We start from the raw sequence: 13482 nt of genomic DNA on the forward strand, positions 1-13482 counted from the left end.
AATGTGCATATTTTTTGCATTCCTATTGGCCACTTGAAGAAATATATACTCAAATCCTTTCCCCATTTTAATTTTTAAATTTTTTAAAGTTTATTTATTTTTTTTTAATTTTTTTTTCAATGTTTTTATTTATTTTTGGGACAGAGAGAGACAGAGCATGAACGGGGGAGGGGCAGAGAGAGAGGGAGACACAGAATCGGAAACAGGCTCCAGGCTCTGAGCCATCAGCCCAGAGCCTGACGCGGGGCTCGAACTCACGGACCGCGAGATCGTGACCTGGCTGAAGTCGGACGCTTAACCGACTGCGCCACCCAGGCGCCCCAAAGTTTATTTATTTTGAGAGACAGAGAGAGAGAGAGAGAGCAGGGAAGGGACACAGACAGAGGAAGAGACAGAATCCCAAGCGCAGGGCTGAATCTCACAAACTGTGACATCATGACCTGAGCCGAAATCTGGAGTTGGACGCTTAACTGACTGAGCCACCCAGATGCCCCATCTTTTCCCGTTTTTAAACTGGGTTATTTGTCTTTTTATTATTGAGCTTTAAGAGTTATTTATATATGCTAGGTACAAGTGTACATGTCCTTTATCAGATATATGATTTGTAAATATTTCTCCCATTCTGTGTACACTTTTTGCACTTTGCAGTTTCTTGAAGGTGTCCCTTTAGAGCACAAAGTTTTCAATTTTGATGAAATAGAAAAACTTTTTTCCTCTTTTGTTGCTTATGCTTCTGGGGCCATGTCTAAGACTACTTTGCCAAATCCAAGGTTATGAAGATTCACTCCTATGCTTTCTTCTAAAATTTTTGTATTTTTAACGCATACATTTATTTGGATGCATGCTCTATTTTGGTTTTTTATATATGCTGTGACATAGGGGTCCAGCTTCATTCTTTTGCATCTGAATAGCTAGTTCACCCAGCACCTTTTGTTGGGAGAGATTATTCTTTCCCCGTTGAATGGTTTTGGCACCCTTGTGGAAAACCAATTGACCATAGACCATGGTTTATTCCCGGACTCTCAATTTTATTTCACTGGTTTATAATGTATCTAGTCTTAAGCCAGTAACACATTATCTTGATTGTTGTAGCTTTGTAGTAAATTTTGAAATCAGGAAATGTGAGTCCTCCTCCTGTGTTCTTTTCCAAGATTGTTTGGGTTATTTGGGGCCTCTTTCAATTCCTTATGAATTTTAAGAGCAGCTTGTCAATTTCTGCAACTAAGGCAGCTGGGATATTGATTGGGATTTTATTAAATTTATAGATCAATTTGAGCAGTGTATTCATCTTAACAAAATTAAGTTAAATTAAATCTTCTAATGCTTGAACATAGAATATCTTTCCATATATTTAGGTCTTTGAAAATTTATTTTAGGGGCGCCTAGGTGGCTCAGTCTGTTAAGCATTCGACTTCAACTCAGGTCACGATCTCCTGGTTTGTGGGTTCGAGCCCTGTGTCGGGCTCTGTGCTGACGGTTCAGAGCCTGGAGCCTGCTTTGGATTCTGTGTCTCCCTCTCTCTGTGACCCTCCCCTTCTCCCTCTGTCTCTGTCTCTGTCTCTCTCTCAAGAATAAACATTTTTTTAAAAAAAGAAGATTTATTTTAACAGTTTTTTTTTGTTTTTTTTTTTTTTTTTTTAGTTTTCAGTTTACGAGTCTTAACACTTCTTTGGTTAAGTTATTCCTAAGTATTTTATTCTTTTTGATGCTACTGTGAATGAAGCTGTTCTCTTAATTTCATTTCCAGATTGTTTCATTACAAGTGTATAAAAATACAACAGAAGTTGTCTGTAGTGGGCGTGATGACCTCAAGATTACTTCGTGGAGTTGGAACACTGGCTGCACGGTCCCAGTCAAGTCACCCTGGTGCGCTGCATGGCATCTGGAGGCAGTGTTCCTGCTGAGGTGGCAGGTGACAGGACTGGAGAGGGAGGTCATGATGGCTGCACAGAAGGGACCAGACCCATACAAAATGCTAGCCCCCAGGCAGCTTCAGTTACCAAAGAAGACCCTACTTTTGTCCCATCTATCACCAACAAGCGAATAGTGCTGCAACTGTGAAGAGGACAATATTGCCATCATCTGGTTCTGGCTGCACAGAGGTGAAGCCCAGCGATGCCTTAGTTGGGGAACTCATCACAAGCTGGTGCCTCACCAGTTGGTCCACTGAACTTTTGCACTAACTTACTCAAAATGTGCTTTAGGGGCACCTGGGTGGCTCAGTCGGTTAAGCGTTGGACTTCAGCTCAGGTCATGATCTCACGGTTCTGTTCATGAGTTCAAGCCTGGCATTGGGCTCTGTGCTGACAGCTCAGAGCCTGGAGCCTACTTCAGATTCTGTGTCTCCCTCTCTCTCTCTGCCCCTCTCCCGCTCCTGCTCTCTCTCTCTCAAAAATAAAATTAATGCCTATTTATTTTTGAGAGAGAGAGAGAGAGAGAGAGAGAGACTAAGCATGATCACGAGAGGGGCAGAGAGAGAGGGAGTATGAAGCAGGTTCCAGGCTCTGAGCTGTCAGCACAAAGCTCTACGCGGGACTTGAACTCATGACCCACGAGATCATGACCTGAGCTAAAGTAAGCTACTTAGCTGACTGAGCCATCCAGGCACCCCTTTTCTTTTATTCCTTTTCTTTTTCTATTTATTTTTGAGAGAGAGACAGGGAGACAGAGAGACAGAGAGACAGAGAGAGAGAGAGAGAGAGAGAAAACATAAAAAAATTTTTTTTAATGTGCTGTAAAGTTTCTTCTTTCAAGTAAAGACTAGCCATTGCATTGGCCTCTTCTCTCCCCCCCCCCCACCAAATACAATAGATTTTTAATTTATTTTATAATTTCCAGTCTTCCCAACCTCATTTATTAGTCCTAATAGTTTTCTTTAGGGTATTCTGTATAATGTGATCAAATGATTTTTCTGCAGCTACTGAGATGATCGTGTGACTTTTGCTTTTTATTCTGTTGATTCAATGTATTACATTAATTGATTTTTGGGGCACCTGGGTGACTCAGTCAATTAAGCCTCTGACTTCGGCTCAGTTCATGATCTCGCAGTTCATGGGTTCAAACCCCTCATGGGGCTCTGTGCTGACAGCTCAGAGCCTGGAGCCTGCTTCAGATTCTGTGTCTCCCTCTCTCTCTGCCCCTCCTCTGTTTGTGTGCTGTCCCTCTCTTTCTCCCCAAAATATATAAATGTTATTTTCCTCTCAGGACTGCCTTTGCTGCATCCCAAAGCATTTGGATTGTTGTACTTTCATTTGTTTCCATATATCTTTTAATTTCTTCTCTAATTGCCTGGTTGACCCATTCATTCTTTAGTAGGATGCTTTTTAACCTCCATGCTTTTGGAGGTTTTCCAGACTTTTTCCTGTGGTTGATTTCAAGCTTCATAGCATTGTGATCTGAAAGTGTGCATGGTATTATCTCAATTCTTTTATACTTATTAAGGGCTGTTTTGTGATCCAGTATGTGATCTATCTTGGAGAATGTTCCATGTGCACTTGAGAAGAAAGTATATTCCATTGCTTTGGGATGCAGAGTTCTAAATAATCTGTCAAGTCCATCTGATCCAATGTATCATTCAGGGCTCTTGTTTGTTTATTGATTCTCTGTCTAGATGATCTATCCATTGTTGTAAGTGGAGTATTAAAACCCCTGCAATTACCACAATCTTATCAATAAGGTTGCTTATGTTTGTGATTAATTGTTTTATATATTTGGGGCCTTCAAATTTGGTGCATGGACATTTATAACTGTTAGCTCTTCCTGATGGATAGACCCTGTAATTATTATATAATGCCCTTCTTCATCTCTTGTTACAGCTTTAATTTAAAGTCTAGTTTGTCTGATATAAGTGTGGCTACTCCAGCTTTCTTTTAACTTCCAGTAGCATGATAGATAGTTCTCCATACCCTCACTTACAATCTGAAGGTGTCCTCAGGTCTAAAATGAGTCTCTTGTAGACAGCAAATAGATGGGTCTTGTTTTTTTTTTAATCCATTCTGATACCCTATGTCTTTTGGTTGGAGCATTTAGTCCATTTAAATTCAGTGTTATTATTGAAAGATATGGGTTTAAACTCATTATGTTATCTGTAGGTTTCATGCTTGTAGTGGTCCAGGCCTATCTCAAGAAACATGAAAAATCCCAAATAGAAAATCGAAAAGCACACCTAAAGGAAATAGAAGCAGAACAACAAAGATACCCCAAACCCAGCAGAAGAAGAGAAATAATAAAGATCAGAGCAGAAATAAGCAATATAGAATTAAAAAAAACACAGTAGAGCAGATCAATGAAACCAAGAGTTGGTTTTTTGAAAAAATAAACAAAATTGATAAACCTCTAGCCAGGCTTCTCAAAAACAAAAGGGGGAGGACCCAAATAGATAAAATCATGAATGAAATGGACTTATTACAATCAATCCCTTAGAAATACAGGCAATTATCAGGGAAAACTATGAAAAATTATATGCTAAGAAACTGGACAACCTGAAAGAAATGGACAAATTCTTAAACACCCACACACTTCCAAAACTCAAACAGGAAGAAAGAGAAAATTTGAACAAACCCATAACCAGTGAAGAAATTGAATCAGTTATCAAAAATCTCCCAACAAGGGGCGCCTGGGTGGCGCAGTCGGTTAAGCGTCCGACTTCAGCCAGGTCACGATCTTGCGGTCCGTGAGTTTGAGCCCCGCGTCGGGCTCTGGGCTGATGGCTCAGAGCCTGGAGCCTGTTTCCGATTCTGTGTCTCCCTCTCTCTCTGCCCCTCCCCCGTTCATGCTCTGTCTCTCTCTGTCCCAAAAATAAATAAACGTTGAAAAAAAAAATTAAAAAAAAAAAATCTCCCAACAAATAAGAGTCCAGGACCATATGGCTTCCCTGTGGGTTCTACCAGACATTTAAAGCAGAGATAATACCTATCTTTCTCAAGCTGTTCCAGAAAATAGATACGGAAGGAAAACTTACAGACCCATTCTGTGAAGCCAGCATTACTTTTATTTCTAAACAAGACAGGGACCCAGCAAAAGAAGAGAACTATAGGCCAATATCCCCGATGAATATGGATGCAAACATTCTCAACAAGATATTAGCAAATAGAATTCAACAGCATATGAAAATAATTATTTACCATGATCAAGTGGGATTCATTCCTGGGATGCAAGGCTGGTCCAATATTTGCAAATCAGTCAATGTGATACATCACATGAATAAAATAAAAGAAAAGAACCATATGATCCTGTCAATCGATGCAGAAAAAGTGTTTGACAAAATACAGCATCCTTTCTTAATAAAAGCCCTCAAGAAAGTTGGGATAGAAGGAACATAACTGAACATCATAAAAGCTATTTATGAAAAGCCCACAGCCAATATCCTCAATGGGGAAAAACTGAGAGTTTTCCCCCTGAGATCAGGAACACGACAGGGATGTCCTCTCTCACTGCTGTTGTTTAACATAGTGTTGGAAGTCCTAGCATCAGCAATCAAACAACAAAATGAAATCAAAGGCATCAAAATTGGCAAAGATGAAGTCAAGCTTTCACTTTTTGCAGATGACATGATATTATACATGGAAAATCCAATAGACTCCACCAAAAGTCTGCTAGAACTGATACATGAATTCAACAAAGTTGCAGGATACAAAATTAATGTACAGAAATCAGTTGCATTCTTATACACTGATAATGAAGCAACAGAAAGACAAATAAAGAAACTGATCCCATTCACAATTGCACCAGGAAGCATAAAATACCTAGGAATAAACCTAACCAGAGATGTAAGAGATCTGTATGCTGAAAACTATAGAAAGCTGATGAAGAAAATTGAAGAAGATACAAAGAAATGGAAAAACATTCCGTGCTCATGGATTGGAAGAACAAATATTGTCAAAATGTCAATACTGCCCAAAGCTATCTATACATTCAATGCAATCCCAATAAAAATTGCACCAGCATTCTTCTCGAAGCTAGAACAAGCAATGCTAAAATTTGCCTGGAACCACAAAAGACCCCAAATAGCCAAAGTAATCTTGAAGAAGAAGACCAAAGCGGGAGGCATCACAATCCCAGACTTTAGCCTCTACTACAAAGCTGTAATCATCAAGAGAGCATGGTATTGGCACAAAACCAGACACATAGACTAATGGAATAGAATACAGACCCCAGAATTGGACCCACAAAAGTATGGCCAACTCATCTTTGACAAAGCAGGAAAGAATATCCAGTGGAGAAAAGACAGTCTCTTTAACAAATGGTGCTGAGAGAATTGAACAGCAACATGCAGAAGAATAAAACTAGACCACTTTCTTACACCATTCACAAAAATAAACTCAAAATGGACAAAGGACCTGAATGTGAAACAGGAAACCATCAAAACCCTAGAGCAGAAAGCAGGAAAAAACCTCTCTGACCTCAGCCACAGCAATTTCTCACTCGACACATCTTCAAAGGCAAGGGAATTAAAAGCAGAAATGAACTATTGGGACGTCATGAAGATAAAAAGCTCCTGCACTGCAAAGGAAACAACCAACAAAACTAAAAGGCAACTGAACGAATGGGAAAAGATATTTGCAAATGACATATCAGACAAAGGGCTAGTATCCAAAATCTATAAAGAACTCACAAACTCCACACCTGAAAAACAAATAATCCAGTGAAGAAATGGGCAGAAGACATGAATGGACACTTTTCTAAAGAAGACATCCAGAAGGCCAACAGGCACATGAAAAGATGCTCAACATCACTCCTCATCAGGGAAATACAAATCAAAACCACACTCAGATTCCACCTCATGCTGGTCAGAGTGGCTAAAATGAACAAATCAGGAGACTATAGATGCTGGAGAAGATGTGGAGAAACGGGAACCCTCTTGCACTGTTGGTGGGAGTGCAAACTGGTGCAGCCGCTCTGGAAGACCGTGTGGAGGTTCCTCAAAAAATTAAAAATAGATCCACCCTATGACCCAGCAATAACATTGCTAGGAATTTACCCAAGGGATACAGGAGTGCTGATGCATAGGGGCACCTGTACCCCAATGTTTATGGCAGCACTCTCAACAATAGCCAAATTATGGAAAGAGCCTAAATGTATATCAACTGATGAATGAACAAAGAAGATGTGGTTATACAATGAAATACTACTTGGCAATGAGAAAGAATGAAATCTGGCCATTTGTAGCAATGTGGATGGAACTGGAGAATATTATGCTACATGAAATAAGTCAGTCAGAGAAAGACAGATACCATATGTTTTCACTCATATGTGGATCCTGAGAAACTTAACAGAAGACCATGGGGGAGGGGAAGGGGGAAAAAAAGTTACAGAGAGGGAAGGAGGCAAACCATAAGAAACTCTTAAATACTGAGAAGAAACTGAGGGTTGATGGGGGGTGGGGGAGAGGGGAAAGTGGGTGATGGGCATTGAGGGGAGCACCTGTTGGGATGAGCACTGGATGTTGTATGGAAACCAATTTGACAATAAATTATATTTAATATAATATACATATTTATACACATATATGTATATATATATAAACGTTAACAATTTTTTTAACTATAAAAAATTTTGGATGTTGAGTTAAACTTGCATTCCTTGTGTAAATCCTACTTGATCATGGTGTATAGTTTTTTAAAATATGTTTTTAGATTTGATTTGATAGTATTTTGTTGAGAGTTTCTGCATCCAAGTTCATAGTATTTATTGGTCTGTAGTTTTCTTTTATTGTGATGTCCTCCTCTGGCTTTAGCATCAGGGCAATATTGGCCTCTTAACATGAGTTTGGAAGTGTTCCTTCCTCTTCTGTCATTTGGAATAGTTTGTGAAGAATTGGTTTTAATTCTTCTTGAAACGTTTGCTAAATTCAAGCCATCTGGGCCTGTGCTTTCCTTTGTGGGTAGTATGTTGATTACTAATTCAGTCTCTTGTTATAAGTCTACTCAGATGGTCTATTTCTCCCTCTTTTAAAAATTTTAAATGCATTTTGTTTGACCAAATATACCCAAATCTATAATCAATTTTATAATCAATTACTCAATTTATAATCAATATAAAATTATGAATGAAAAGTTTTATATATATTTTTTGTACTAAGGCTTGGAACTCTGGTGTGTATTCTGCACCTACAGCACATGGCATCCTCCCCCTACAACTCCTTCTCAAAACCAGCTGGCTAGTGCCCTAGGCCCCACCCCACCCCCCTCAGGTTACATCACAGAGCCCACTGGCAAGGAAGGGGGGGGCGCAGATACACCCGCCCTGCCCAGTGGGCTCAGATGCTCACACTCTCCCCACCTACCTACCCAAGTTCTAAAAGGAAGTGAGGAGGCGCCTGGGTGGCGCAGTCGGTTAAGCGTCCGACTTCAGCCAGGTCACGATCTCGCGGTCCGTGAGTTCGAGCCCCGCGTCGGGCTCTGGGCTGATGGCTCAGAGCCTGGAGCCTGTTTCCGATTCTGTGTCTCCCTCTCTCTCTGCCCCTCCCCTGTTCATGCTCTGTCTCTCTCTGTCCCAAAAATAAAATAAACGTTGAAAAAAAAATAAAATAAAAGGAAGTGAGGATCCCTGCAGAACCATGGGGTCATTGGTCTGCCAGCCCGCCACTGGTGTTAAAAGGCTGAGGCAGTACTCCTGTATCCCTTGGGTAAATTCCTAGCAGTGCTATTGCTGGGTCATAGGGTAGCTCTATTTTTAATTTTCTGAGGAACCTCCACACTGTTTTCCAGAGTGGCTGCACCAATTTGCATTCTCACCAACAGTGCAAGAGGGTTCCCGTTTCTCCACATCCTCTCCAGCACTTATAGTCTCCTGATTTGTTCATTTTGGCCACTCTGACTGGCGTGAGGTGATATCTGAGTGTGGTTTTGATTTTTATTTCCCTGATAAGGAGCGACATTGAGCATCTTTTCATGTGCCTGTTGGCCATCCGGATGTCTTCTTTAGAGAAGTGTCTATTCATGTTTTCTGCCCATTTCTTCACTGGGTTATTTGTTTTTCGGGTGTGGAGTCTGATGCATAGGGGCACTTGTACCCCAACGTTTATAGCAGCACTCTCAACAATTAGCAAATTATGGAAAGAGCCTAAATGTCCATCAACTGATGAATGGATAAAGAAATTGTGGTTTATATACACAATGGAGTACTACGTGGCAATGAGAAAGAACGAAATATGGCCCTTTGTAGCAACGTGGATGGAACTGGAGAGTGTGATGCTAAGTGAAATAAGCCATACAGAGAAAGACAGATACCATATGTTTTCACTCTTATGTGGATCCTGAGAAACTTACCAGAAGACCATGGGGGAGGGGAAGGAAAAAAAAACGAGGTTAGAGTGGAAGAGAGCCAACGCATAAGAGACTGTTAAAAACTGAGAACAAACTGAGGGTTGATGGGGGGTGGGAGGGAGGGGAGGATGGGTGATGGGTATTGAGGAGGGCACCTTTTGGGATGAGCACTGGGTGTTGTATGGAAACCAATTTGACAATAAATTTCATATATTGAAAAAAAAAATAAAAGACTGAGGCAGGAGTCTGAAGCCCCTGTGCGTACCTCATCCCCAGTGGCTCTCCACTCCAGCCACTGTTTCCTCTTGAGTCAGCTTCACTAGTTTGTATCTTGGTAGGATTTTTCCATTTCATCTAAGTTATTCAATTTGTTGGCATACGTTTGTTCATCGTATTCCTTTACAATCCTTTAAAATTTTGTAAAGCCAGTAGTAATGTCCCCTGTTTCATTTCTGATTCTAGTAATTTGAGTCTTCTCTCTCTCCTTTTTCCTTGCTCAATTTAGCTAAAGGTTTGTCAATTTTGTTCATCTTTTCAAAGAACCAACTTTGCCTTTTGTCAAATCTATTTTTAATGTAAATTTACTTTTCACTTCATTTATCTCTGCTATAATCTTTATTATTTTCTTCATTCTCCTTGATTTACTTGTAGTTTGCTTATCTTTTTTCCAGTTTCTTAAGGTATATAGTTAGGTTATTGATTTGAGATTTTCCTTTTTTCTTAACATAAGCATTTACAGCTATAACTTTCCTTCTGAGAACTGCTTTATCTGCATCTCATAAATTTTGGTATCCTGTGTCTTTGTTCTCATTTATCTAAAAGTATATTCTTATTGGGGCACCTGGGTGGCTCAGTTGGTTAAGCGTCTGACTTCAGCTCAGGTCATGATTTCACGGTTCTGTTCATGAGTTCCAGTCCTGGGTTGGGCTCTGTGCTGACAGCTCGGAGCCTGGAGCCTGTTTCAGATTCTGTGTCTCCCTTTCTCTACCCCTTCCCCTCTCGTTCTCTTTCTTTCTCAAAAATAAACATTAAAAAAATTAAAAAAAGAAACATAATAAAAATATATTCTGATTTCTATTTTGATTTCTTTTTTTTGAGCCCTTTGTTATTTAGGAGTGTTTTGTTTAAAACTATTTTTTTTTAAGTTTTTTTACTTCGAGAGAGAGAGAGACAGAGAGAGAATCCCAAGCAGGCTCCACACTGTAAACCCACAGTCCAACATGGGGCTTGAACTCACAAACTGTGATAATGACCTGAGCTGAAATCAAGAGTCTGATGCTTAGGGATGCCTGAGTGGCTCAGTTGGTTGAGCGTCCGACTTCAGTTCAGGTCATGATCTCACGGTTCGTGAGTTTGAGCCCCGTGTCAGGCTCTGTGCTGACAGCTCAGGGCCTGAAGCCTGCTTTGGATTCTGTGTCTCCCTCTCTCTCTGTTCCTCCCCTGCTCACACTCTGTCTCGCTCTCAAAAATAAAGACTAAAAAAAGAGCCTGACACTTAACCAACTGAGCCACCCAGGCACCCCATAGGAGTGTTTTGTTTAATTTCTATATATTTGTGAGTTTCCCACATTTTTTCTTGCTATGATTTTTAATTGTATTCCATGTGGTCATAGAACATACTTTGTATTGTTTGTATCCTTTCAAATTTCTTGAGGTCATTTTATGGCATAACATATGAGTTTATTCTGGAGAATGCTCGATGTGCACTTAAGAAAATTGTATATCCTGTTTCTGGGTGTAGTGTTCTATATATGCGTCTTAGGTCTAGTTGGTTTTTAGTGTTGTCCAAGACTTTTATTTTCTTCTTGATCTTCTGTACAGTTGTCCTATCCATTATTGGAAGTGGCGTGTAAAGTGTTCACTATTATTGTAGAAATATTTCTCACTTTTGAGAAATCAGTTTTGCCCCATGTATTTTGGAGCTTGGTTGTTGGATGCTTATATGTTCGTAATTGCTAAACTTCATGATGGATTGACCCTTTTATCATTATGAAATGTTCCTGTTTACCTCCAGTAACACTTTTTGTTTGTTTGTTTGTTTGTTTGTTTGTAGGTCTCTTTTGTGTGATACTAGTATAAACAGTTAAGCTTTTTTTGTAGCTGATGTTTCATGATATATCTTTTGCCATATATATATGTATATATATACTTGCCATATATATACTTTCAATCAGTTTGTAACTGTGGACTATTAATCATTTTTTAAATTTAAATTTTAGTTAGTTAACAACAGTGCAGTATTGGTTTCAGGAGTAGAATTCAGTGATTCATCACTTACATTCAACACCCAGTGCCATCACAGCAAGTGCCCTCTTAAGCATTTCTACTGTATATATATAGTTATTTCACTTTTAAAAATCCAATCTCACAATCTTTGCTTTTTTATTAGGTTTTGTTATTGTAATCATTGATATACTTGGATTTACACATGCCATTTTATTTTTTCTTTTCTATATATCTTATGGATTTTTTATTCGTCTATTCCTCATTTATTACTTTTTTGCTTTAAATTAATATTAAAAATTGAAGTATAATTAACACACAGTGTTATATTAGTTTCAGGTGTACAATATAATGCTTTAACAATTCTATACATTACTCAGTGCTCATCAAGATAAGCATATTTTTAATTCCCTTTCACCTATTTCACCCATCCCCTGACCCACTTCCCCTCTGGCAACCACCAGTTTGTTCTCTGTAGCTAAGAGTCTGGTTTTTTCTTTGTTTCTTTTTTCTTTCTTTCTCCCTTTTATTTCTTAAATTCCACATATGAGTGAAATCATATGGTATTTGTCTTCCTCTGACTGACTTATTGTACTTGGCATTGTACCCTCTAGGTCTATCCATGTTGTTCCAAATGGCAAGATTTGATTCTTTTTTTAAGTTTTTATTTAAACTTCAGTTAATTAACATACAGAGTAATATTAGTTTCAGGTGTACAATTTAGTGATTCAACACTTCCTTACAACACCTGGTGCTCATTACAAGTGCACTCCTTAATCCCCATCACCTATTTATTTATTTATTTTTAAATTTACATCCAAGTTAGTTAGCATATAGTGCAATAATAATTTCAGGAGTAGATTCCAGTGATTCATCCCCTATGTATAATACCCAGTGCTCATCCTGACAAGTGTCCTCCCTAATGCTCTTACCCATTTAGCCCATCCACCCACCCACAACTCCTCCAGCAACCTTCAGTTTGTTCTCTGTATTTAAGAGTTTCTTTTGTCTTGTCTCCCTGCTTGTTATTATATTATTTTTGCTTCCATTCCCTTATGTTCATCTGTTTTGTATCTTAAATTCCTCATATGAGTGAAGTCATGTGATATTTGTCTTTCTCTGACTGGCTAATTTCACTTAGCATAAAACCCTCTAGTTCCATCCATGTAGTTGCAAATGGCAAGATTTCATTCTTTTTGACTTCCAAGTAATACTCCATTGTGTGTGTGTGTGTGTGTGTGTGTGTGTGTATGCCACATTTTCTTTATCCAATAATCTGTCGATGGACATTTGGGCTCTTCCATACTTTGGCTATTGTTGATAGCACTGCTATAAATATTGGGATGCATATGCCCCTTCGAAACAAAACACCCTTGGATAAATACCTAGTAGTGCAATTGCTGGGTCATAGGGTAGTCCTATTTTTATTTTTTTGAAGAAACTCCATATTGTTTTCCAGAGTGGCTGCACCAGTTTTCATTCCCACCAGCAGTGCAAAAGAGATCCTCTTTCTCCACATCCTCACCAAAATCTGTTTTTGCCTGAGTTGTTAATTTTAGCCATTCTGTCTGGTGTGAGGTGGTATCTAATCATGGTTTTAATTTGTATTTCCCTGATGATGAGTGACATTGACCATTTTTTCATGTATCTGTTAGCTATCTGAATGTCTTTTTGGAGAAGTGTCTATTCATGTCTTTTGCCCATTTCTTCAATGGATTGTTTGTTTGTTTTGGGTGTGGAGTTTGATAAGTTCCTTATAGATTTTGGATACTAACCCTTTATCTGATATGTCATTTGCAAATATCTTCTCCCATCCCGTCAGTTGCTTTTTGCTGATTGTTTCCTTCACTGTGCTGAAGCTTTTTATTTTGCTGAGGTCCCAATAGGTCATTTTTGCTTTTGACTCCCTTGCCTCTGGAGACATGTTGAGTAAGAAGTTGCTGTGGCCATGGTCAAAGAGGTTTTTGTCTGCTTTTTCCTCGAGAATTTTGAT

General features: G+C 39.1%; 1 pseudogene; it reads left to right on the top strand.

The window, feature by feature from the left end:
- Positions 1-1802: 1802 nt before the first annotated feature.
- LOC125159414 (cytochrome c oxidase subunit 5B, mitochondrial-like) lies at positions 1803-2170 on the top strand (annotated as a pseudogene).
- Positions 2171-13482: the final 11312 nt, after the last annotated feature.

Source organism: Prionailurus viverrinus, unplaced genomic scaffold, assembly GCF_022837055.1.
Source record: "Prionailurus viverrinus isolate Anna unplaced genomic scaffold, UM_Priviv_1.0 scaffold_49, whole genome shotgun sequence".
Classification (NCBI taxonomy): domain Eukaryota; kingdom Metazoa; phylum Chordata; class Mammalia; order Carnivora; family Felidae; genus Prionailurus; species Prionailurus viverrinus.